The sequence below is a fragment of the Aegilops tauschii genome, chromosome 2, assembly GCF_002575655.3.
Source record: "Aegilops tauschii subsp. strangulata cultivar AL8/78 chromosome 2, Aet v6.0, whole genome shotgun sequence".
NCBI lineage: Eukaryota > Viridiplantae > Streptophyta > Magnoliopsida > Poales > Poaceae > Aegilops > Aegilops tauschii.
The window spans coordinates 589,132,809-589,160,142 of NC_053036.3; positions in this window are offsets into that span (position 1 = coordinate 589,132,809).

A 27,334-nucleotide genomic window follows, 5' to 3' on the forward strand; every position below is an offset into this window, starting at 1 on the left:
GTTCCCAAGGGCTGTGTAAACGGCAAGGTTGAGTTACCCATGCCCGCATTGATGAGAATCCCGCAATAAGGGGACACGATCTCTGTTTCGACAAGACGTGCCAATAGCGACCGCGTCTCGTAACATGGGATGGCAGAAGAAAAATGGTTCGAAATTATGACCGGACAAACGCGATGTCGTGTTGTAAAGAAGCTGTGAACAGATTAGATTCGTGCAAATATTATATTCTCTCTGCGGTTGTGTATGGTGTGTGTAACAGGTCCGGATACAATCATCGCATCCGGAGACTATCTTGGAGTTCGGAGAAAGGGGAACCCGCCTTGCAATGCCGAAGATAATCTGCGCGCCGAACTCCTCGTCATTGAAAGCCAGGTTTAGGGGCTACTGAGGGAGTCCTGGACTAAGGGGTCCTCAGGCGTCCGGCCTTTTATCCATGGGCCGGACTGATGGGCTACGAAGACATGAAGGCCGAAGATTATACCCGTGTCCAGATTGGACTTTCCTTGGCGTGGAAGGCAAGGTAGGCGACCAGCTGTGAAGATTCCTTCTTATGTAACCGACTCCATGTAACCCTAGATCTCTCCGGTGTCTATATAAACCAGGGAGCATATTCCGGATAGGGGACATTCATTACCATATACACATAGGCTAGACTTCTAGGGTTTAGCCTTTACGATCTCGTGGTAGATCAACTCTTGTAACACTCATATTCATCAAGATCAATCAAGCAGGAAGTAGGGTATTACCTGCATAGAGAGGGCCCGAACCTGGGTAAACATCGTGTCCCCCGTCTCCTGTTACCATCGATCCTAGACGCACAGTTCGGGACCCCCTACCCGAGATCCGCCGGTTTTGACACCGACAACGGTGGTGATGCAACTATCTCTGCAGGGCTTCACCGAGCACTACGAAAATATGACCGAGGACGAACTAGAGGGAGAGGGCCACCGCACACGACTTCGGGATCGTGTTATGTGTTGCCCCTCTCCCTCCACACATATATATAAGTGGGGGGAGGTAGCCTAGGGTTCCCCCAAGGGGCCGGCGGCCACCTTGGGCGCCTGCCCTAGCCGTGCCCCCCTTCCTTCTTGGGCGCGCGAGGGGAAGGTAGGAGGGGGTGGCGCCCCCCTTTCCTTTCTCTTAGGTGGAGGGGAAGGCAGGAGGGGCTAGCCCTCCCCCTTTCCTTCCCTAGGGCCGATGCCCAGGGAGAGGGCGTGCCAGCCCCCTTGTGGGCAGGTGTGTGCCTCCCCTTGGCCCATTAGGCCCATATACCTCCAGGGGCCTCCCGGTGTCGGAGTTATTGGCCATGGGTAGCGTCATCTGCCCCCCATGACATTTGAAGACATCGGGGTCGACTGCGCCCCTCAAGCCTCAAAGCTCGACCGCCGCCTTCTTTTGGCCGGCTAGTCCAAGCGGCCGGCTGCCGGAAGGCGGACGACCCCAGAAGACGGCCACAAAGCGGGCTGCCTCCTAGCAGGCGACCTCCAGAGAGGCCGGCTCCTAGCAGGCGGCTCCAGGCGCCCTCAAAGTCTGCACCCCCATAAATGCGATGAGATGGGGCGTGGCTACAGCGAGGCCTGCCACCCCCGAATTTTGGACGGGTCGTGGCCACAGTGTGCGGTACCAGCCGAAGATCTCCAGCGCTGCGCGGCACTGTGGCCTCTCCACCTGTGACATCACCCACGTCAGAAGGGACCCTGCTCCCACGACGGGCTGTCGGTACGGCCTGCAGGCGGCGGGCCCTACCTGCCTGTGAGAAACCCGAAGGCGGCAAGCCTTGGCAAGTCGGCCACGGAGGAGGCAGACACCGAGAAGGTGGCCCCCCCCTCCCTAGGAGATCGTGCGCCATTAACCAGAGGAGATGGGGAATGGCTACAGTGAACGCCTGCCAGGCGACGGAACTGTAGCCATGCCATCCTCGACAAAGCAAGCGTCATTAGAAGCACAGCTACAATGACGAGCAGCCAGCAAGACCCGCAAGCGGCGGGCGCGGCCTGTCGGCCAAGTACAAGATAGCCGGCGGGGCCCCCAGTCGGCGGGCCCCAGTAGCCAGCGGAGAAGCCGGCCACTAGAGACACTGACGGCCTGGGCCTATACCCGGCCAGTTTACCATTGTCCTCCTGGGGGGTAGGCCTATATAAACCCCCCAGGGCACCCTTGCAAAGGGTTCAGACTCTTAGATCACACAACCACACACATAGAGAGAGGAGAGAGCTAGCCTTGCCATTCTTCCTCCTCTAGCAAACAGCTTAAGGAGCATCTTGTAGCTACTTGTTGATATAGTGAGCATGCGGAGACCCCGCAGAGCAGGACTAGGGGTGTTATCTCCTAGGAGAGCCCCGAACCTGGGTAAAGTTCGCCGGCGTACATGTCTACGCCTCATCCCGCTTCCTCGCACCGGCGACATCTTATTAGCCCCCACCATGATAAGCCATCACTTGGCATATGTCGCACCAAAACCCCGACATTTGGCGCCCACAGTGGGGCTAGGTGCACCGTCATCCGGAGATCTGTTCTGGACGGGAACCCTCTTCCTTCCTGCCGAGCACAGCCAACCTGGCACGCCAGACGGCGTTTGCGCCGACGCGCTGCATGGCGCAGAGGTCGCCTGCGCAGTGAGCTGCCTCGCTGACCATGTTGGCGAGATCCGCCTCTCCGACGAGCCTGCGTCCGGCACCGGCACCGATGGCCCCAAGAACTGCCTCGTCAGCCTCCTCGACCAGCTCCACATCGCCAACGAGCCGGCCTCCGACCTAGAGTCGATCGGCTCCACCGACCCGATGCTCGTCGACTCCGACACGGCGTCACTTGACGCGTTCCCCACCAACGTGGTGGTCATCGATGACCCTCTCCCTCGCGCCGACAGCAGCGCTAGCACCGTCATGGAGGTGCTCATCATCAGCCACGATGGAGCCTCTGGTGGCGGCGCCCAAGACCAGCTCGAAGTGACGCTACGAGACCTGTCTGCGCCCATCGCAGATGATGCCGACGCCGAGACGCTGGAAGCACGCCGCGTCGAGCTCGTCGAGAGCGCCAAGAAGTTGGCGAGCATGAGATGCCTTTCAGAGGCTTATCAGCGCGAGATGGACTGCGCTGTGGGCGGCACGCCGGCTCCTGGCGGGCCCAGTCGCATCGGCACGGTCCGGCAACATGGCGCGGCCATTGCCAGCATGTTCGGGGCAGACCGCCCTGTCTACTGCACGCCTGCAGGGAACATACGAGCTGCCCAGGAGGCAGCAGACGAGCTGGACAAGCTCGAGGGTGACGAGCGTCGCCACATGACGGAGCGTGTTCAGCGACTCATCAACGCGGCTGCTGAGCAGCAAGATACCGCCGCCCGCCGCCAGGCGGGGCCCGGCGCACCCGCCGCGGACCCGCCTCCTCTCCGAGATCAAGGCATGACACCCCGGACGCCAGCTGGTGGCGTCCGCGACAGAAGAGACAAGGAACTGGCTGCCAGCCGTAGTCGGACATGCATCACCATCGAGCGCGACCAAGACGGCCGCCCAAGGGTAGTGGAACGACGGGACGACTGTCCGCCTCCCCCTCCTTCCCGCAGGGAGAGGCGCATCTCCCCACCACCTATTGACCACCCGACACTCGGCGACCTCCTTGTCCGCCGAGAAGGAGTCGGAGAGAACGATGCCCGCCACCGGATCGACTGCCTCAACAAATCCCTGGCGCTAGAAGAAGAAGATGCGCTGGGCCCGCCTTGCTTCGGCCCCCGTATCCGCGATGAGCCCTTCTCCAAAGGGTTCAGGCTCCCAAGAGACACGCCCAAGTACAACGGGTCTATGAAGCCGGAGGACTGGCTGGTCGACTACTCCGCGGCCGTGAGCATAGCAAATGGAAACAAGCGCGTTGCCATGAAATATGTTCCGCTCATGCTCCAGGGCACCTCCCGGACATGGCTGAACAGTCTGAAGCCCCGCAGCATCAACAGCTGGGTAGATTTCATAGGTGCCTTCGTCCGCAACTTCACCAGCACATACAAGCGGCCGCCCAAGCCTCACCAGCTCTCCCTATGCGTCCAAGGCCCCAGCGAATCGACTCACGACTATCTCACGCGTTGGGCCGAGCTACACAACCCTTGCGAAGGCGTGCACAAGGTGCAGGCTATAGAGTACTTCACTGCCGGATGCAGAGAAGGCACCCTGCTCAAGCACCGACTCCTCTGCGATGAACCAACAACCCTCGACGAGCTGCTGATTATAGCCGACAAGTATGCCACGGCCGACTCCTCCATGAAGACGGAGATTCAAGTTGATGCTTCCGGCAAAGTGGCCCCTCAAGCTCCTCGGACTCCAGCTGGTGACACCAGTCGGTGGCAGCAACAGAGCGACAACAAGCACAAGGCGCCACCGCCGGCTTCCACCAGCCGGCAGGTGGCGACAGTCGAAGACCAGCAGCCAGAAGGGCAGCCTGCTGCCAAGCATCAGAAGGGTGGCAAGCCGAATTGGTTGCCGATCTTCTCCTATGAGCAAACCCTTGATGCACCCTGCAAGTTTCACAGCGGCGCGAAGCCATCCAACCATACCACTCAGAAGTGTCACTGGCTCATCCGAATCGCCAAGGGTGAAGGATTGCTGCCCCCTCCACCAGCCGGCCCACCGCCGCCTCCTCCCCCGCAGCAGGCGGCCCGACCAGTCACCGCTATTCAAGATGAGTACCGAGAAGAGCAAGGAGCCGAATTCGTCTTCACCAGTGTGGCTGACGACAGGCGCAGCCGACGACAACAGTCTTGAGAAGTGAATGTCGTAGCCTCTGAAGCCCTAGAGTTCATGCATTGGTCAGAGAAGCCGATGAGTTGGAGCCGAGCGGACCACCCAGAAGCGATGACTTCCCGGGTTCCTACGCTCTGGTGTTGGATGCTACCTTTGCTACAGAGAGAAGAGCAGCTCGTTTTTCCCGAGTCCTGATAGATGGCGGTAGCAACATCAACATCTTGTAACGCAATACCATGGAGAAGCTGGGCATCAAACAGAAGCAGCTCCAGCCCAGTCGAACCGACTTCCATGGCATAGTTCCCGGCCTTTCACACTCACCAATCGGCAAGATCAAGATAGATGTCCTCTTTGGAGATGAAGATCATTTCCGCCGGGAGCCCGTCTGGTTGGAGGTAGTTGACCTTGAGAGCCCTTACCATGCACTACTTGGCCGGCCTGCCTTGGCCAAGTTCATGGCGGTACCGCATTATGCTTACCTCAAGATGAAGATGCCAAGCACCAAAGGGATTGTCGCCGTCTCCAGAGATTACAAGAAATCGTCTGCCTGTGTAGCTGCCAGCAGTCGCTGGCCGAGTCCCTTGTGATTTCTGCTGAGAAGCGACTCCTTGACCGGGTTGTGGCCATGGCCGGCAAGCAGCCGGACATGTCTCCTGATCCCAAGGAGTCGGAATCTGAAGGCTCCTTCAAGCCGGCCAAGGAAACAAAGAAGATACCGCTGGATCCAGAGCACCCGGAGAGGTACGCTGTCATAGGTACAAACCTCGACAGCAAATAGGAAAGCGAGTCATCAATTTCCTCCGTGAGAATCGGGACATCTTTGCATGGTCTCCTAAGTACATGCCGGGTGTTCCGACGGATCTCGCCGAGCACAAGCTACACGTCCGACCTGACGCCAAGCCGGTCAAGCAACCCCTCCACCTCCTGTCGGAAGAGAAGAGAAGAATTTTTAGTGAAGAGATAGCCCGACTCCTAGCAGCCGGCTTCATTATGGAAGTATTCTATCGAGATTGGCTAGCCAACCCGGTCCTTGTACTGAAGAAGAACAACAAGTGGCGCATGTGTATCGATTATACCAGCCTCAACAAAACTTGCCCCAAAGATCCATTTGCCCTGCCACGGATCGATCAAGTGATAGACTCCACAGCCGGATGCGAGCTGTTGAGTTTTTTGGATGCATATTCAGGGTACCACCAGATCAAGTTGAACCCGGCTGATAGGCTGAAGACCTCTTTCATCACGCCATTCGGAGCCTTCTGCTACTTGACGATGACGTTCGGCTTGAGGAATGTCGGGGCCACGTTTCAGCGTTGCATGCAGAAGGGCCTCCTCAAGCAACTCGGACGAAACGCCCCCATGTCTATGTGGACGATGTTGTGGTGAAGACAGAGAAGCGTGGGACCCTCCTAGAAGATCTCAAGGAGACTTTTGAAAATCTGCGCCGATTTCAGACCAAGCTCAACCCAGAGAAGTGCGTGTTCGGAGTACCAGCCGGCCAGCACCTTGGCTTCCTGGTCTCAGAACGCGGCATTGGGTGCAACCATGTGAACATCGAGGCCATCGAGAGGATGGAGAAGCCTACCCGACTGAGAGACATCCAGAAGTTCACCGGCTGCTTGGCATCCATCAGTCGCTTCATCAGCTGGCTAGGCGAGAAGGCCCTTCCCCTGTACCAGCTCCTGAAGAAAACCACTCACTTTGAGTGGAATGACAAGGCAGATGAGGCTTTTCTCCAGCTCAAGAAGATGTTGACCACGCCACCTGTCCTGGCTGCGCAGGCTGCTAAGGAACCAATGCTCCTCTACATCGCCGCCACCAGCCGGGTGTTCAGCACCGTCATAGTAGTTGAACGCAAGCAAGACGACAAGGTTCTGCCGGTCCAAAAACCGATGTATTACTTGAGCGAAGTGCCGTCAGCTTCCAAGCAGAACTACCCCCACTACTAGAAGATGTGCTATTGCGTGCACTTTACCGCCAAGAAGTTGAAGCCCTATTTCCAAGAGCACCCCATCACGGTTGTTTGCACTGCTCTGCTTGCCGAGATCATAGGCAGCCAAGATGCTTCAGGCCGAGTGGCCAAATGGGCCATCGAGTTGGCCCCCTACACCATCTTCTACCAGCCTCGCACCACCATCAAATCCCAAGCGCTGGCCGACTTCCTCGTTGACTGGGCCGAGACCCAGTACCTGCCGCCAGCGTCGGACTCCACCCATTGGTGGATGCACTTTGATGGTTCGAAGATGCGCACCGGTTTGGGAGCCGGCATCGTCCTCACCTCTCCCAAAGGCGACAAGCTCAGACACATTGCAAATTCATTTTGCCGCCTCCAACAATGTGGCCGAGTATGAGGCACTAGTACACGGACTCCGGCTTGCCAAAGAGCTCGGCATTCGCCGGATTCTGTGCTACGGTGACTCTGACTTGGTGGTCCAACAATCGTCTGGTGACTGGGACGCCAAGGATGCAAACATGGCCAGCTACCGCTTCCTCGTCCAGCAACTCAGTGGATATTTTGAAGGGTGCGAGTTCCTTCACGTGCCACGAAACAACAACGAGCAAGCAGATGCCTTGGCACGGATTGGCTCCACCCGGCAAGCCATACCAGCCGGCGTGTCTCTTCAACGCCTCCTCAAGCCGTCCATTAAGCCTTCGCCAGAATCAGATTCTATCTTCGTGCCGGCTACTCCTGAAACAGTCGGATCCGACTCAAAGGCTGCAACAGTCGGCTTGGGGACTTTGGCAGGCGGCTCGGGGACTGCAGCAGTCGCACCCGGCTCGGGGACTTCAGATCCTGGCCCGGGGACTGCAGCAGTCGCACCTGGCCCAGGGACTGCAGCAGTCGGCTCGGGGACTTCAACGACACAACAAGCGGCGGCCGACTCCAACCCGCCACCGCCCAACCCAACCACCCCAATACAATTGGCAATACTGATAGTGGAGGAAATCACAGCACCATCATGGGCTCAGCCCATCCTCAACTTTTTGGTGAACAAAGAGCTGCCAACCGATGAGATCTCGGATAGACAGGTGCAACGTCGGGCAGCAGCATACACCATCGTCAACAGAGAACTCGTGAGGCGCAGTGTCAGTGGTGTATACCAGCGCTGCGTGGAGCCGGAGAAGGGGCAAACAATCCTCAAAGATATCCATCAAGGCAAGTGTGGCCACCACGCGGCCTCAAGGTCACTTGTTGCCAAAGCTTTTCACCATGGTTTCTTCTGGCCGACTGCCTTGGAAGATGCCATGGAGCTAGTCAAGCATTGTAAAGGGTGTTAGAAATTCAGCTCACAGCAACATCTACCGGCTTCTGCACTCAAGACCATTCCCCAGGCGTGGCCTTTGTCGTCTGGGGTCTGGACATGGTGGGACCATTCAAGACAACACGCGGCGGCATGACTCATCTGCTTGTCGCCGTGGATAAATTCACCAAATGGATTGAAGCAAAGCCAATCAAGAAGTTAAACGATCCGACTACTGTGACTTTCATCACAGACATCACCACTCGGTACGGAGTACCGCACAACATTATCACTGACAATGGCACAAATTTTGCCAAAGGAGCCTCGGCCCATTTCTGCGCAACGTAGGGAATCCGACTGGACTTAGCGTCCGCTGCCCATCCGCAGTCAAACGGCCAAGTTGAGCGAGCGAACGGCCTCATCCTCTCCGGCATCGAGCCCCGACTGGTCGAGCCTCTAAAGCGGTCGGCCGGTTGCTGGATCGACGAGCTGCCGGCTGTCCTCTGGAGTCTGCGCACCACACCGAACAAGTCAACCGACTTCACACCCTTCTTCCTTGTGTATGGTGCCGAGGCCGTCATCCCAACTGACATCGAGTTTGACTCACCTCACGTCACCATGTACACCGAGGCGGAAGCAAAGGAAGCACGAGAAGACGACATCGATCTGCTGGAAGAGGGCCGGCTGTTGGCACTCAGTCGGTCCGCCATCTACCAGCAGAGTCTACGCCGCTACCACAGTCGGAAGGTCAAGCCAAGATCCTTCCAAGAGGGAGACCTTGTGCTCCGGCTGATCTAGCGAACAGCCGGCCAGCACAAGCTCTCGGCCCCTTGGGAAGGCCCTTTCATCATTAGCAAAGCCTTGGGCAACGACTCCTACTACCTGATCTATGCCCAGAAGCCCAGGGCGCGCAAGAGAGACGACTCCGGCATGGAAACGGAGCGCCCATGGAATGCAAATCTTGTTCGAAGATTTTACAGTTGATGCAGTATGTACCACGCTACCTTTTGTATTAAGTACGAAGACTTCGGGTCCCTCGAGGAGCACTCGAGGGCTACCCCTCTTTTATCTATATGATAAGTATTACGCCTACGAATGTGTTATTTCTTTCTTCCGCCTAAAACCGGGTTCGACCAGTCGGCCCGGGGGCTTGTCGCCTTGTACTATGCCAAGTGTTTCCTGCAGTCGGACAAGTAATGTGCCGACACCTAAGCCCCCTCTTGCCACAAGCCGCAGCTCGTAGAGCGACTGTTCACTTGGCAAGAGTTAAAGGCAAGAAACAGGTGTTCACATGAAAAATGACTAAGGACCAAAACATTGGCATAGGGCAAGCCGGCCCCAAGCCTCGCCGACTGGCCGGCTTCCCACTTAGGTTGCAACGTTCTAATGGGCCAAAGTACTTGTCCTCCCAACATGGTAAAATACTTGTCCAGGCCGCAGTCCGCAGAGCAGCTGTCCGGTTGGCAAGTAGATAACCAAGGGAGGGCGGCAAAGTAAAAAGCCAAGGAACAAAAAAGCAAGAAAAGTCGGAGCTCGGCAAAAGCACTGCTTGTGCAGGAAATAATTTGCAAACCAAAAGGACCTCAGCCAACATTCAACTTAGTTTGAATACACCCCGCGGGTGGAATTGTGCAAATTTAACAAAATTTTGTTGAGAAAACTACTAAGCAGGAAAATCTACGATAAGTTGGCGGCCTAGGCCAAAGGAGCGGCAGGCGAGTCCGGCAGGTTGGTGGAGTCAGGGGCGCCGGCTGGTGGAGTGGCCGGCTGGCGAGTCTCGGCTTGGTTGCCTTCAACAACAGTCAGCGTGCTTGCATGCGACTCGTTGCTGGAGGTGCGGTCGAGCTGAGGCTGGCCGTGGGCTCCGACCTCCGGCGTGCCGTCTTCATCATCCTCGTCTTCCCCCTCGTCGCTGGAGGCGATGAACTCTGCTGAATCTTCGCCGTCATCCGGGTTCAGTCTGAACCATTCCGGCGGTGCCTCGGCGCCGTTTTCGTTCAGCTCAGGGACGAAGACACCGGTGTTGGTGTACTCAGCAATCGCGGCTGCGCGAAGCGTGAGGTCGCGCTCCACCGCCACCAATTCGGCACTGGCTTCCTGCCGAAACGTGGCCAACTGGGCTAGATCTAGCCTAGGATACCATGCCTTGGCAAACTCCAAGGCCCGCGGAGCTCCCGCTCGGGCTGCAGAGCCCTTCCACGGCTCAAGCCGGCCAGCGGCCACTTCCAACCAGTCGGCGGTTCGACCGTGGGTGCGGGGGGCTTTCCTGTCCGGCCAGAGGGCGGAGGTCGCTTGAGCCCCAGCATGTTGCAGCCGGCGGAGCATCCGGTGGGCCGGCTGGAGACGAGCCTGAATACTAAGGAGCTGCTCGCCAAGGGTCTGAGGGGTGTCGGCAGCGATCTTTGCTCCTTCCGCCCTTCGCTCCTCACGGCGAGCCTCGATGGCCTAGTTGGCGGCATTGGATTTGCTGGGGAAGAAGTCTGCGCAAGCAAAGCAATAAGTCAGATATCAGAAGCTAGAGGTCGGCTCACTTCACAGCCGACAACCGAGAGAAGGAGAAGAAAAGCTCACCATCGACTATGTCTTCGATCCTGCCATAACCGGCAGCCAGTGCCGCCTTCGTCTCAGCCCAACCTGTGCGCACGGTCTTGAACTCAGCCAGGAGCCTAGCTTCGTTGTCTGCCGCCTGCTTTAGGGCCACCTTGTGAAGTTATGCTTGGTCCTTCAGTTCCTTGGCCAGGCGGTCACGCTCCTGGGCCGCCTTGTTGCGCTCGTCCTCCTTGGCACGCAGCGCGGTGTTGGCTTCGCCCAGTTGCTATTGCAAGGCAGCATTGGCCCCTGCAGGGACAACAAATAAAAGATATCAACAATCAGGAAGGAAGAAAAACAATTATTGGAAGATCCGCCCCGACTGCTCAGCAGTTGGCTCGCATCTCGAGGACTACAGCCCACGGGTGCGCTGACGTGCCCTCGCGGAGAGAGAAGATGGAGTGCTTACTCCGGCTTTCCGTCAAGTCGGCGGTCCGTTGGTCCAGCTCCGGGATATGGGCGTTGAATGTGGTCGTGCGGGTGTTGTGGTAATCCTACAACAAAGCAATAGAAAGAGAAGTAATTCAGAAGCCCGGAACCCACTATGAAGTTCCAGGCCGCCTGCTCAGCAGGCGGCCCAAAACACGGGGACTACACCCAGTGGGTGCACTGACGCGCCCCCACCGAAGATTGCAAGAATCAAAAGCAAGAAGCAAGCCACGTACCCGAACGGTGGCCCGCGTCTTCACAAACGCCTTCATGCACTGCGAAAGGGCGGCGGCTTCGGCTCTTGCGCCGCCTTGATCGAGGCACTCGTCCCGCCGCCGTGCACCCATTCTGTTGGCGCAACACTTGTGGCTTCGGCTTCAGGGGCCGACGAGCTGGCGCTCCCGACCTGCACCGGCCTCAGCACTGACGCCGCTTTCTCCCTACGGCGGCGCACTGGAGTGCGGGCCATAGGAGCCAACCCCACCACCAGCTCGCCTCAGGCTGGTGGCGCCAGTGGGGCAGTCGGCTGGCTACCCTGCGCATCTGCAGTCGGTGGTTGCGGAGGCACCCCCGTCTCCGGCAAGACGACATCGACGCCTTCCCTCTCCATAACCGGCTGCTCGTCACCGACTCCCCCAATTGGCGCCAAGAACTCTGGCGCTAGTGGCGCGGAGCGCAAGGGGTGATGAGCAGCGGGATCTGCTGGTACGCGGTGCCCGCTGCCCGTTTCTTCGTCGTGGCGTCGGCTTGGGCCTGGGCAGCGGCGTCCGCGTCCGCTTGCGCCACCTTGGCTGCGGCCGCCTTGTCGGCCTCCGCCTCCTTGGCGGCGGCTTCTTTCTCCTCCCACACCTCTCGTGCGTTCCTTTCCAGCGCCTCCCGGAGGTCGGCGGCCGGGTCAATACGGCGGGTATTTGTGGAGCCTTGCGCCATCCTGACGACGGAGGCCGAAGTCGACCGCTCAAGAGAGACCGGGGCCCTGCTCAAAAGAAGGGTGAAAAGGAGATTCAGAAGGAATCGACAAGACAAAAGAATAAAAGAAGACACAAGGAAAGTTGAGAGCATACGCCGACACCATCGGAGGCTGCTTGGGGGCCTTATGGAACTTGGCCGCCTTCGTGGCAGCCTTGCATCGCTTGGTCGCGGCGGCCGTGTTCTTGGCCGCGGTGGCCGAGTGCTTGGGCTTCTTGGGGTGACTGCCGAATAGTAGCACGCCTCGGCGTTTCGGCCCGCCGCTTGGTGCGGTCGGCGCGACCGAGGTGATCGGACCCGTCCTGTCGGCAGGAGGCGGATGGCGCGGCGCCTCCTCCTCCTCCTCCTCGTCATCCAACCAGTCGTCCACGCCGCCTCCTCCTCCTCTGAAGCCGCCTGATCCACCACCCCCGCCTGTTGCGTCATCCTCTAGGGCGGCCGCCCCCAAGTCGGGGTCCGCCACGTCGCTCACGTCCCGGTCCGGCATGAAGTCGACGTTGGCCTCCAGCTGGGAGGGGAGTACCTGCATCACCGATGAGCTGGTCAGCCAGCAAGAGAGAGCCCGGCAAGAGAGGAGCCGGCGAGAGAGAGCCCGGCAAGAGGGAAAGAAAAGAATCAAGAGCTTACCATAGGCGGCGGATCTGCGCGGGAGTACGGTCACTTGCCAAACTGCCACTCCTCCGGCTCGAGCTTGAGGTCGGCAATCTCATTCACCAGATAGGCTACCTCCGTGGTCGGCATCTCCTTGGTGCACATTCGGCATAGGTCACAATGCCCACTCATCTGGCCTATGATGTGAGGCCAGCCTTGGAGCGGGAGGACTCGGCGCACCATGAAGGCAACTAGCAAGTCGGACGCCTTGAGGCCCTCCGACTCCGTCATCACCTTGAGGCGGGCGATGGCGACGGAGGCGGCGGGGGACAGCGGCTTCGGCTTGAAGCCCCAATTGGTGCGGGGCTCGGCAGGCGGACCGGCCATGTAGGCCGGCAAGTTGATGATCTCCGGGTTGACGTTCTTCACGTAGAAGTACGACTTCTGCCACAGCTTGACCAATTGAATCAGCTTGATGGCCGGGAAGGCGTTTTTACGACCCGGGCGCTGCAAAGCAATGAAGGCCCCGCACTGAGCCGCCTCCTCCTTGACGGCGGTGCCGAGCTTGGTGTAGAAGAGAGCCCCCCAGAGCTCGATGGTGGGGAGGATGCCGAGATACCCCTCGCAGTGGGTGACAAAGGCCGACAGCAGCACGTGTGAGGTGGTGCGGCCGAATTCGGTAGAAGGTCAGGAACGAGCGAAGGAAGCCGTTCGCAGGCAGGCCGAAGCCATGGAGGAAGTGCGAGCGGAAGATGACGCGCTCGCCTTCCTCCGGCGCCGACGAGATCTCGTCGGCGGGCGGCACGTGCGTCTCGACATAGCCCGCGCCGGGCAGCCGCCGCGTGTCGCGGAGGAATGTGAGATGGTCTTCATGGACGTTGGAGCCGTCCCAGTCTCCGGAGCGCTCCATGACGGCTCGAGCTCGACGAAGACGAATGGTGGTGATGAGCGCGCGAACTCTCCGCGGAGCAGAGAGAGGGCTTAGAGAGGAGAAGCTCGGAGGCAACGGCGAGCCGCAACGGCACTTCGACGGAGCTCGAATGCGGCAGAGGTGAAGAAGAGGAAGAAGCAAGAGGAGGCGAGGAAGGGGAGAGCGCGCGCGTGCCTTGGCCACCCCCTCCTCCCCTGATTTATAGCCCCTGGCTGCGAAGCCGAGGGGGCGGGGCGTGGGGCGTGGGATTAACTACGCCCATGTCCCAACGACCCCGCATTTACCGTGCGGTAAAACTGCATGGTAATGGCGCGTGGGATCCCAACCGCCCCGCCTCGGCCGCAGCGGATCCGCACGCGCGCCGAGGCCTGGTAGTGGCGGGCCAGGCCTTCAGCATGTCCCGTCGCGCTCGTGGGCTGGCAGGCCAGCCTGGCCAGCTGACACCGCGTGGCGTGCGAGCGGTGGGCGGCAGGCCTAGATGCTTGGCTAGCGCTCCACCTAGTTCCCGCCTTGGCGGTTCAAAATTCATCAAGAGGCCATCTGCCGCACCCGACTCCTAGCAGTCGGAATACCAAAAGACGGACGAGACGAGCAAACAAGACTACTCAGAGTAGGAAGCTGTAGGGGCACCCCGCCTTATCAGCCACGGCGACCCACCAGCTTCGGGGACTACTGTCGGAGTTTTTGGCCATGGGTAGCCTCATCTTCCCCCCATGACATTTCAAGACATCGGGGCTGACTGCGCCGCTCAAGCCTCAAAGCTCGACTGCCGCCTTCTTTCGGCCGGCTAGTCCAAGCGGCCGGCTGCCGGAAGGCGGACGAGCCCGGAAGACGGCCACAAAGCGGGCTGCCTCCTAGCAGGCGATCTCTAGAGAGACCGGCTCCTAGCAGGCGGCGCCAGGCGCCCTCAAAGTCTGCACCCCCATAAATGCGATGAGATGGGGCGTGGCTACAGCGAGGCCTGCTACCCCCGAATTTAGGACGGGTCGTGGCCACAGTGTGCGGTACCAGCCGAAGATCTCCAGCGCTGCGCGGCACTGTGGCCTCTCCACCTATGACATCACCCACGTCAGAAGGGACCCTGCTCCCACGACGGGCTGTCGGTATGGCCTGCAGGCGGCAGGCCCTACCTGCCTGTGAGAAACCCGAAGGCGGAAAGCCTTGGCAAGTCGGCCACGGAGGAGGCAGACACCGAGAAGGTGGCCCTCCCCCTCCCTAGGAGATCGTGCGCCATTAACCAGAGGAGATGGGGAATGGCTACAGTGAACGCCCGCTAGGCGACGGAACTGTAGCCATGTCATCCTCGACAAAGCAAGCGTCATTAGAAGCACAGCTACAGTGACGAGCAGCCAGCAAGACCCGCAAGCGGCGGGCGCGGCCTGTCGGCCAAGTACAAGATAGTCGGCGGGGCCCCCAGTCGGCGGGCCCCAGTAGCCAGCGGAGAAGCCGGCCACTAGAGACACTGACGGCCTGGGCCTATACCCGGCCAGTTTACCATTGTCCTCCTGGGGGGTAGGCCTATATAAACCCCCCCAGGGCACCCTTGCAAAGGGTTCAGACTCTTAGATCACACAACCACACACATAGAGAGAGGAGAGAGCTAGCCTTGCCCTTCTTCCTCCTCTAGCAAACAGCTTAAGGAGCATCTTGTAGCTACTTGTTGATATAGTGAGCATGCGGAGACCCCGCAGAGCAGGACTAGGGGTGTTATCTCCTAGGAGAGCCCCGAACCTGGGTAAAGTTTGCCGGCGTACGTGTCTACGCCTCATCCCGCTTCCTGGCACCGGCGACGTCTTATTAGCCCCCATCATGATAAGCCATCCCATGGCATATGTCGCACCAAAACCCCGACACCCAGAACCCCTTCCGTTGATCCGATGAATACCCGATACATACCGAAACCTTTCCGGTGACCAAATAGCATCGCCCTATATATCAATCTTTATCTCCGGACCATTCCGGAGCTCCTCGTCATGTCTGTGATCTCATCCGGGACTCCGAATAACATTCGGTCACCAATTCACATAACTCATATAATACTATATCGTCAACGAACATTAAGCGTGCGGACCCTACGGGTTCGAGAATGATGTAGACATGACCGAGACGAGTCTCCAGTCAATAACCAATGGTGGAACCTGGATGCCCATATTGGTTCCTACATATTCTACGAAGGTCTTTATCGGTCGAACCTTTATGACAACATACGTAATTACCTTTGTCTGTCGGTATGTTACTTGCCCGAGATTCAATAGTCAGTATCTCGATACCTAGTTCAATCTCGTTACTGGCAAGTCTCTTTACTCATTTCGTAATACATCATCTCGTAACTAACTCCTTAGTCACTTTGCTTGCAAGCTCCTTATGATGTGTATTACCGAGAGGGCCCAGAGATGCCTCTCCGATACACAGAGTGACAAATCCCAATCTCGATCCATGCCAACTCAACAAACACCTTTGGAGATACCTGTAGAGCATCTTTATAATCACCCAGTTACATTGTGACGTTTGATAGCACACAAGGCATTCCTCCGGTACCCAAGAGTTGCATGATCTCATGGTCGAAGGACATGTATTTGACATTAAGAAAGCAGTAGCAATAAATTGAACGCTCATATGCTAAGCTAACGGATGGGTCTTGTCCATCACAGCATTCTCCTAATGATGTGAATCCATTATCAAATGACAACTCATGGCTATGGTTAGGAAACCTTAACCATCTTTTAATCAACGAGCTAGTCTAGTAGAGGCTCACCAGGGACATGGTATTTGTTTATGTATCCACACATGTATTTAAGTTTCCGGTCAATACAAATCTAGCATGAATAATAAACCTTTATCATGAATAAGGAAATATAATAATAACAACTTTATTATTGCCTCTAGGGCATATTTCCATCAGTCTCCCACTTGCACTAGAGTCAATAATCTAGATTACATAGTAATAAATCTAACACCCATGGTGTCTTGGTGCTGATCATGTTTTTCTCGCAGAAGAGGTTTAGTCAATGGGTCTGCTACATTCAGATCCGTATGTATTTTACAAATTTCTATGTCTCCATCCTTGACCTTTTCACGAATGGAGTTGAAGCGTCTCTTGGTGTGTTTGGTCCTCTTGTGAAACCTGGATTCCTTCGCCAAGGCAATTGCTCCAGTGTTGTCACAAAAGATTTTGTTGGACCCGATGCACAGGGTATTCACTACAAAAAAAAGACACATCTGTGACATTTTGCGCCGAACGATTTTTTTTGTCATACTTATGACACTTCTATGACGATAATTGCGACAAAACCTGGTATCACCATAGATCTGGTGGGCTCCTATTTCTATGACAAAAAATCATGACAAAAAATGGGCTTTTCGTCCTGGGCGGGCCGGAGACGCAATTGCATGACATTCTTTGGGCCGTCCATGACGGAGAAAACCGTGGTAGAAGCTAGGGCGAGGAAAATATCGGGGGAGTTCCCGGTTACGGTGGGTGGTCGGCGGCCGAGTGATGCGCGTTTCTCTTATACGTACACGTGTGTGTGCGAGGCGTTGTGCTCTAACTGAACCCGAGCGAGGCGTTGGGCTCTAACTGAACCCGAGCGATTGCACTGCAGGCTACGCGTTACTGAACCCGAGCGAGCGATCCATGGCTGTTAACTGAACCCGATCGAGCGATTCCTTCGCTACTGCTGCTAACCGAAGCCGATTGATGCTACCTCTGGATGAACAGTGAGCGTTGTTGGGGGGTTTGAATGAACAGTTTCCGGTGGGGGTTGGATGAACAGGAACCCATGGAAGTAGAGGCCGTTGCCGCTGGATGAACAGTACCCCGATCGATCGAGCCGGTGGATGAACAGGACCCCGTGGAGGGCTGGATGAATAGGACCCCGTGGAGGGCTGGTTGAACAGGAGCCGGTGGAGGGCTGGTTGAACAGTAGCCGGTGGAGGGCTGGATGAACAGTAGCCCGCGGAGGGGTGGTCGAACAGGACCCCCGTGGAGAGGGCTGGTTGAATAGTAGCCGGTGGAGGAGCGCGTGGTGGAGGCTGGATGAACAGGAGCCCGTGGATGAACAGTCACAGGTGGAGGCTGGAGGAGGTCGATGGTGGATGAACAGTAGCCCGTGGAGGCTGGAGGAGATCGACGGTGGAGATGAATAGTATCCCGTGGAGTCCCGTTTTGTGGTACGCCACACCCCTCCCCATGAACAGGACCCCTGTTTCGACCGTAGCGCTCCAACACAAGTTCGTTTCCTCTGTTTTGCGGTACGCCACACCCCTCCTGATCAACAGGACCCCGTTTCGACAGTAGGAGGTATGTTCCCTCTGTTTTGCGGTACGCCATACCCCTCCCGATGAACAGGATCCCGTTTCCACCGTGGCCGGTCGAAGACAAGGCCGTTTCTTCCGTTCTGCGGTACGCCAGGCCTCGTTTCCATCGCCTATTCCGCCCAAGACGGTTGGCTCCCGATGAACAGCACGCGTTCCGTTGCCTCCCGATGAACACGACGCATTCCGTTGCCTCGCCATGAACACGACAACGACGCAGTTTCTCCGTTCCGACCCAGCCACAACCATGTACACGAGCCCTGGTCGTACATACGCGACTAGGCGTTCGAGACCCCACCCATATGTACGTACGTGGCCATATTTACTTTCTTGCACCCTGGTCGCTGTACGTACGTGTACACGCTACGTGCGCGCCTCTACTACCACACGTGCGCGCCTCTAGTACGACACGTGCCCTTCCTTACACGGCCACAGTTCATCGCTGCAGCCTGCAGACAGACCGATCGACCAGTATGTACGTACACGTTCGCGACCAGAATGACAACGCTACGTACGCTTCGACCGGGTGGGTCCCGACTGTCAGGCACTTCCTTGCGTGCGAAGATGTAGCTGGTGGGTCCCACCAGTCAGGGGGGCGAATCATTTTTTTTCCCGTAATATGGACACACTTCCTTGCGTGCGAAGATGTAGCTTGTGGGTCCCAGCAGTCAGGGGGGAAACATTTTTCTTCATGAAATACGGTGGCCCGTCCGGTGGGTCCCTGCTATCAGGTGGAGGAATCATTATTTTCCGCGACATAAGGAGGCACTTCCTTGCTGCGCCCGTGGACCCAGCTATCAGCCTCTTCACGTACAGTACTCTTCTGATGGAAGTCGTTCCTTGACCATGTTGACCATGCCGCGGTGAGAGCACCAGGGCGGTGGACGACGGTGAGGCCTAGGAAGGGGATGACGCGGAGCCAGGGAAGACGCGGTAGTGGATGCCCACGCGGAGAGGAGTACGAGGGTTCACTGGTTCGGCTACGGTGTGAGGCTGCTGTCGCCGCAGGGCCTGGCCAGCGATGGGAGTAGTAGGGGGCGGTGAGGCCTCCGCGGCAGCACAGCCGGCCACGGGAAGTAGGAGCACGCGGCACGACCGGCGCTGGTTTGGGCGACTGGAGCAACAAGACCAGGGGTTGAAGAAGCACTACCACCGTTGGATGGACATCGTACGGTCACTGGAGCTAGAATCGTTCCTGTTGACTAAGTTGACAAAGCCCTCCGTGCCCGTGAATTTAGTACGCCCACAAGTCAGCCTCCCACTGTGGTGGGTCCCAGCTAGCAGGGGGTATTCATTTTTTATGCATAATAAGGAGGTACTTCCTTGTGTGCGAAGATATAGTTGGTGGGTCTGACCTGTCAGCGGGGGGAACTTTTTTTCGCGAAATACAAAGGCTCTTCCGGTGGGTCCCAGCTGTCAGGTGGAGGAATCATTATTCTGCGCGTAATAAGGAGGCATTTCCTTGCGTGCAGCCGTGGACCCAGTTGTCAGCCTCTCCACGCACAGTCTACTTCCGATGGATGTCGTTTGTTGACCACGTTTACTACTCCACGCCGAGCGCATCCAAGGTGGTGGACAACGGCGAGGCCCCAGACAGCAACGAGCCAGAGATGGAAAGACAAGGGAGTAGAGTCGCAGACGGAGAGGTGTACGAGGGTTAACTGGTCCTGGTGCGGTGTGGTTCGGCAGTCGGTGGAGAAGAACAGGAGGTGTGGAGGGGTGGAGGGATGGCCTGGCCAACGGTGGGGTAGCGCTTCACAGCGAAGCATGCTAAGCAGAGCTGCTAGCAGCAGGAGGTGGGAGCAGGTGGTCCCGGCGGTGCTGGATGAAGAAGACGAGAGATTGAAGATGGATGCCAGTCGTTGGATGTAAATCCAAGGGCTAACAATGTCAGAATCATTTGTTGACTAAGTTGACAACGACTTGCATTGGCGTCGACCTATTGGCCCATATTTCAGCCTCCAAAAATGTGGCACGTATTCAACCCATTTTTTCAGAATTTACAGTCAATTTGATCTTTTTTTTTAGAATTACAGTCCATTTGCTGGGCTGGGTGAACAAATAATGTAGTGTCCATGCGGCCCATTTATTTTTCTCCTAAAAAAATTACAGGCCATTTGCACTTTCTCGAAATACACGATTTTGCTGGGCTGATTCTAATTATAATGTTGGGTTGGGCACAGCAATGTTATCAAAAAATAAACAGGGGCTGAGCATTTTGTTATAAATGTATTTAAATAATAAGTGATTTATTATTACATTGGTCCTTAAATCTTACCAAGCTTTTGTACACAATCACCAGGATTTTCGTTGCCAAAAAAATCTAGTATTTTATTGTTAAGAAATTATTTTTGTAAGTTCATAAGATGTGGGATATTGTTTTTTTACATATGTAAGTATCTGTTAAATATATGATGACAATAAAAATAATATATAATAACATATAAAATAATTTAAATATATATAATATAGTTAGAAGGGAAACAAAAGTTGGACCAGGCGTTCCTATTCTTATATAGAAAAATAGAACAGACCTTTGCGTTTTCTTCAAAAAAATATACATAAATTGGGCTGCCGATGTTTCAGGAAAAATAAAACCTCGGATGGGAGGTCCATAGGCCGGTCGATACATGACGGCCCTCAAAAAAATACAAACCGGCATGTGTTGGGCTGCGCAAGTTAAAAAAGAAAGCCTAGACGAGGCACCCCAAAACCCAGCGGATACTTGCTGCCCGAGTGATAATAAATGATACTACCGCCAGCTCCACAGCTTCGTCGTGAATTTATCTCCTACGTTGAAGCACCTAAAAAAATGTAACTATGTTGACAAACCCATGGGCCCCAACGTCGGTATAGCATTAGGAGGAAGTTTTTTTCGATGAGGCACTTGCTTGCGTACGGCCATAAACCTGGTGGGTCCCGACTGTCTTCCTCTCCACGTACAGTCCTCTACAGATTCCTCTCGTTTGTTCAGCATGTTCACAACGGCAGACAGCGGCGCCGTGGCGAGCGCACAAAGGCGCAGGAGGTGATCGGACCACCCAAGGCAGTGCCTTATTTGTAACAAAAGTACTGAACTAGCCCAGTGGCCAAGTGACACTACCCGACAGTTGTTCCGCCCGCGTTCGATTCCACCTAATGCAGGGAAAATATCTCCAAATTTTTTGCCTATGCCATTATTGACATGTGGGTCCCCATTATCATCTACGCACACCATGTCCAACACTTGCCAAAACTTCGTCCCTCGTTTTCTCTATTTTTCGCACACTCGACATTGTGTGTGCATTTTGAAAATAGCATATCTTTTTGACTGTGCATCATATGAAGATGTGCTATGCATGAATGTTGATCAGCATGATGTTAACTGGCTGGTAGTTCCATTTTCGACCATGAATAAAACTTCCAACATGATGTTAACCCTGTTTGAAAAGGCCATGTTAATATAAATGCTCTGCCTCTGAAAGTTGCAATTTCTTATCTGAAACTGAACTTCAGTTTCTTATCTGAAACTGAAACTTGCAGTTTCTTCTGTGAAAATCACATTGTCTGCACTTTTATACTCCTATGAAACTACATTTTAAGTGCTAAAAATAGATCTCTAGAATTCATAAAATACTTCATATGCTCAATACTGCAAATCTGAAATTCAAAAGACATTCATATCTGAAAATACTCTCAAAATACACAACACAAAACACAATTCACAACCTGCAAATACTGACAACCCTAAGCTCCTCCTGACAATTCACAACCTGCCCGACTATTGGGTTGGGGGGCAGTCCCCTCCTATTCCTCGGTGGTAGACAGCCGCCCCGTGAGACGATGTGAACGGCGAGGGAGAGGATGGCGGGGAAGCGTCGTCGGGCCAACTGCTTTTCTCCTCTTGCAGCTGGGTTCGGTTGACGAAGACTCCACCGGCTCGCTCTGGCACGACACCCACATAAACGGCACCCTGTAGGTGCTCGATCCTTCAATCTCTGGTGGATGCTCCATCTAGGATCGATACTCCCACCATCGCTCCCTCACGATCGGATTCGGTGAATCTGTTTGCTCCATGGCCCAGAGGAGCAGCTCTGTGTACTCCCGTGCGACTCCCTTCGGGAGTATCGCCGCCTTTTCGCTCTGTTGCAGATATTTGGCCATGGATGTCGCCGTTGCCGCTAGTTTGTCCTTGTTGTCATACCAAGACTGTATCTCCAACATCCTAGCTAGCTTCACAAGGTCGCCGTCTGCGATCCTCATGTATCAGTTGTACTCCTCCATCGATCTACTTCTCCACAACACCTTCACTCGCCGACGGTGGTTTTTGAATGGAAGAGGAGCGGAGCAGCGCTGGTTTTGGATTAGAACGGGAGAGGAGCGACGCTGGTTTTGGATTGGAATAGGAGAGGAGGGGCGGTGGTTTTGAAATGGAAGAGGAGAGGAGCAGCGCTGGATTTAGATTGGAACAGGAGAGGAGCGGCGGTGGTTTAAGAGGAGAGGAGCGGCGCTGGTCTTGGAAGTACTTTTTTTTGTTTTGCGTATTTTGGGTCAAAGTTTGACCACGTACTGTATTTGACAAGCAAAATGTGAATGCATGTCACCAAAAATTGTATTGTTTGGTTCGTATCTGAATGTACTTTCAAATTATATTATTTTTGCAACATATAACATATATTTTATTTGTGAAAATCATGGTCAATTATGACCGAGAATAAAACAGAGACTAGTTAATGTGGGGTCGCTTTCTTAATTGAAGGGTAAATTAATTTTAATTTTGATCCAGTCACAGCGCGCCGGCCCTCTCGTCCAATCCTAAATCGCTGCCGCACGCTCCTCTCCCTCTTCTCCATTGCAAAACCACCTCCTCTCCTCTCCATCATCTTCATTCCAAAACCACCGTCTCGCCTCTCCCTCTTCTCCATTGCAAAACCACCTCCTCTCTCCTCGGACGAGGATCCCCTGATATAGCCCATCCTGCCATTGAGACACTGACACATGGCTCCCACCAAGCGCGGGTGTCGGTGTCAAAACCGGCGGATCTCGGGTAGGGGGTCCCGAACTGTGCGTCTAGGAATGATGGTAACAGGAGACGGGGGACACGATGTTTACCCAGGTTCGGGCCCTCTCTATGGAGGTAATACCATACTTCCTGCTTGATTGATCTTGATGAATATGAGTGTTACAAGAGTTGATCTACCACGAAATCGTAACGGCTAAACCCTAGAAGTCTAGCCTATGAGTATATGGTGATGAATCTGTCCTATCCGGACTATGCTCTCCAGTTTATATAGACACCAGAGAGATCTAGGGTTACATGAGGTCGGTTACATAGGAGGAAATCTTCATAATAGGTCGCCTAGCTTGCCTTCCACGCCAAGTAGAGTCCAATCCGGAGACGGGTATTGTCTTCGGTCTTCATGTCTTCACAGCCCATCAGTCCAGCCCATGGATAACAGGCCGGACGCCCGAGGACCCCTTAGTCCAGGACTCCCTCAGTAGCCCCAGAACCTGGCTTCAATGACGAGGAATTCGGCGCGTAGATTGTCTTTGGCATTGCAAGGCGGGTTCCCTTCTTCCGAACTCCAGGATAGTCTCCGGATGCGATGATATTATCCGGACCGGTTACACACACCATGCACAACCGCAGAGAGAATATAATATTTGCATGAATCTAAGCTGTTGGCAGCTTCTTTACAACACGACATCACGTTTGTCCGGTTATAATTTTGAACCGTTTTTCTTCTGCCATCCCACGTTACGAGACGCGGTCACTATTGGCACGTCTTGTCGAAACAGAGGTCGTGTCCCCTTATTGCGGGATTCTCATCAATGCGGGCATGGGTAACTCAACCGTGCCGTTTACATAGCCCTTGGGAACAGGCGAATCCTAAGGCGAGGGAGGAGGCGTTTAATATTTGTTGCCTTTATAAGGGGATAAGGATTTGCCCTTCCTCTTCTCATGCTCTGTCTCTGTCTCCGCCCTTCCGATCTCAAGCTCCAGCGCCCAAGTTCTCATCTCATTTTCACTCAAGCAACCATGTCCGGATCCGGTGGTCAGGGCAAGTGGACGGTCTCCTCCGTCAAGGAGGATGACATTACTGAGCTCCGGGCGGCCGGATATTTGGCGAAGGAGATCGCCCATCGTCTGCCGACCGAGGGACAAGTCGTTCCCACGCCGGAGCCCACAGAGAGGGTAGTATTCATCCCTCATTTCTTCTACGGGCTAGGGTTTCCACTCCACCCTTTCGTCCGCGGGCTGATGTATTATTACGGGATAGATTTCCATGATTTGTCCCTGAATTCCTTCCTCAACATCTCGGCGTTTATCGTCGTGTGTGAGGCTTTCCTCCGCATCCATCCCCACTTCAGGCTATGGCTCAAAGTCTTCAATGTGAAGCCGAAGGTGGTGGATGGCCAGCACGCGCAGTGCGGAGGAGCCATGGTGAGCAAGCTCTCCAACGTCTCCTGGCCCAAAGGTACTTTCGTGGAGATGGTAAAGGGATGGCAGAAGCAGTGGTTCTACATCACAGAACCTCGCGGCACCACTTGGGCCGCGACTGCCAACTTCCGCTCCGGTGCTCCCTTGCGACTCACCTCCTGGGTCGAGAAGAGTCCGGACTAGTGTTCACCTGACGAGCTGATAGCGCTGCAGACGCGCGTTCAAAGCATGGTGACCAAGAACGTCAAGCTTGTTGACGTCATCCAGGTGATGCTGGTCCGCCAGATTCTTCCGTGCCAGCGCCGAAGCCGCCCTTTGTTGGAGTTCAATTCGAAGAAGCACCAGACCTTGAGAAGGCTCTTTGAGACTTCTCACGAAGGGGCCTGGAAGTTGCTCTTTAAGGGCAACGAGAAGCCACCGGCCACAGACTCAGACCGTGGTCACGATTGTAAACACCCCACCAGCGAGGTATATTTTTTTCTGACGTATCCCCGACTTAAATGTTTCGAGGATGATATCTAAGTTTTTATTATTGCTCTTTCAGGACTGGATGGAGATGGCGAGGCGGATCCAGTGTCCGGCCCAGCTGCCCGAAGAACCTGTCATCCCGCGCGTGGCGAAGATGCTGGTGCCGGCGCCATATAAGGCGCCGGAGAAGAAGGCCAAGAAGAAGGCCGAGGGGGCCAAGAGTGCCCCCCGTCGCAAGGGCACTCCGGACGTGACGTCCAAAAACGATGAAGCTCATTCCTCTGTCCCTGAGGATAATAACGAGGAAGAGGAGGAGGAGAACAACCCTTCCCCCGAGGAGAAGAAGAAGAGGGCGGCTTCGGCGCGTCTGGAGGCGGAGACGCCCAAGAAGGGGAAAGGCACCCCAACGGTCAACAGCGCATGGGATGTCGACAGTAGTCCGGAACGACGCCCCCGTACTAAGCCCCAGGTCGCATCATAAGTGACGTGGTTTGCTCGTGCGCGCATCCAGCCCTTTCTCTCCATTTATCTTTGACATAGTTTACCTGTACTATTGCTGTCCGGCCCATGACCTTGTCCTGCGATCCTCATCTGAAGGTTCGCTGGCTCCGTCGGAGATGGCGAGCCAGTCGCCACCGCCCGCCTACTCCCCTGGGGCCAGGTGTCGGTGTCAAAACCGGCGGATCTCGGGTAGGGGGTCCCGAACTGTGCATCTAAGGCGGATGGTAACAGGAGGCGGGGGACACAATGTTTACCCAGGTTCGGGCCCTCTCGATGGAGGTAATACCGTACTTCCTGCTTGATTGATCTTGATGATATGAGTATTACAAGAGTTGATCTACCACGAGATCGTGGAGGCTAAACCCTAGAAGCTAGTCTATGGTATGATTGTTGTTGTCCTACGGACTAAACCCTCCAGTTTATATAGACACCGGAGGGGGCTAGGGTTACATAGAGTCAGTTACAAGGGAGGAGATCTACATATCCGCATCGCCAGGCTTGCCTTCCACGCCAAGGAGATTCCCATCCGGACACGGGTCGAAGTCTTGAGTCTTGTATCTTCATAGTCCAACAGTCCGACCAAAGGATATAGTCTGGTTGTCCGAGGACCCCCCTAATCCAGGACTCCCTTAGTAGCCCTGAACCAGGCTTCAATGACGATGAGTCCGGCGCGCAGATTGTCTTCGGCATTGCAAGGCGGGTTCCTCCTCCGAATACTCCATAGAAGATTTTGAACACAAGAATAGTGCCCGGCTCTGCAAAACAAATTCCACATACCATCATAGAGAGAATAATATTTCCACAAATCTAATCTGCTGACAGATTTTCATAACGTGACGTACTACCGTGGTCTGGTCATGACGAACCGTTTTCCCGAGCCTGCCACTGCACGTGTCGCGAGGCGGTTTTATTGGCACGTCCTGTCGAAGCAGAGATCGTGTCCCTTTTTTCATGGGATTCCCATCAATACGGGCGTGGGTAACCCCATCGTGCCTGCTGGTATGACTCCTCGATTTTAGGCGAGTTCCAAACAGCCACGCGGAGGACGCTCGATATTCACCTTCTATATAAAGGGGCCAAGGCCTGTCCTTTTCCTCTCGCACTCAATCGAATCCTTCCCCCACCTCAAGTTCCAACACCCAAGGCTCAGGCTAGGCTCTTCGGACCTTCAGTCATGTCCGGATCCAACCTTCAAGGTCGGTGGATGCCCTCCTCTATCACGGAGGAGGACATCAAGAAGCTGAGAGAAGCCACGTATCTGACCACCGAAACCTCGCACAGGCTGCCTGCTCGAGGGCAGGTCATCCCCACTCCCGAACCCAACGAGAGTATCGTATTTATTTCCCACTTCCTCTGAGGGCTAGGTTTTAGTCTTGATCCCTTTGTCAGAGGGCTTATGTTCTACTACGGGCTCGATTTCCATGATCTGGCCCCGGATTCCATCCTTCACATCTCGTCGTTCATCGTCGTGTGTGAGGCCTTCCTCCACGTCACCCCACACTTCAGCTTGTGGCTCAAGACCTTTAATGTGAAGCCGAAGATGATTAATGGGCGACACGCAGAATGCGAAGGTGCCATAATAAGCAAAGGCGCCGATGCTCCATGGCCAAAGGGTTCCTTCCTGGAGGTGTCCAGCTTAAGGCAACGGGAGTGGTTTTACATCATAGCTACCCGTGGTACCAAGTGGGTTGCCGCTCCTGCTTTCCGCTCGGGCCCCCCCCGCCACAACTGGCGTCATGGGTCAACAAGGGGCTGGACTGGGGACTAGCAAATGATGTGCCGACGTTGCAGAGCCGCATCCGAGATCTCCTCGAGAGAGATGTCAGCCTTATCAAGGTAATGCAAGTCATGCTAGTTGTCGAGTCCTGCCTTGCAAACGTCGACCTCTCCGTATGTGGGAGTTCAACCCGGAAGGACCGCAAACTATTCAGCACTTCTTCGGCATGGCGCACGAAGAGATGTACGGATTGTTCTTCAGATCACAAATAAAGTGTCCGGACACCACCGAGGATGCGGGTCTGAGCTGCAATCGTCCAGATACCCAAGTAAGTAATTATTCGGCCGAACATGTTGTCTTTTTATTTATCACAACATCATTCTGAAAAGTCGCTCTTTGACCAGGACTGGGTAAAAAAGGTGAAGATGATCAGGTGTTCGG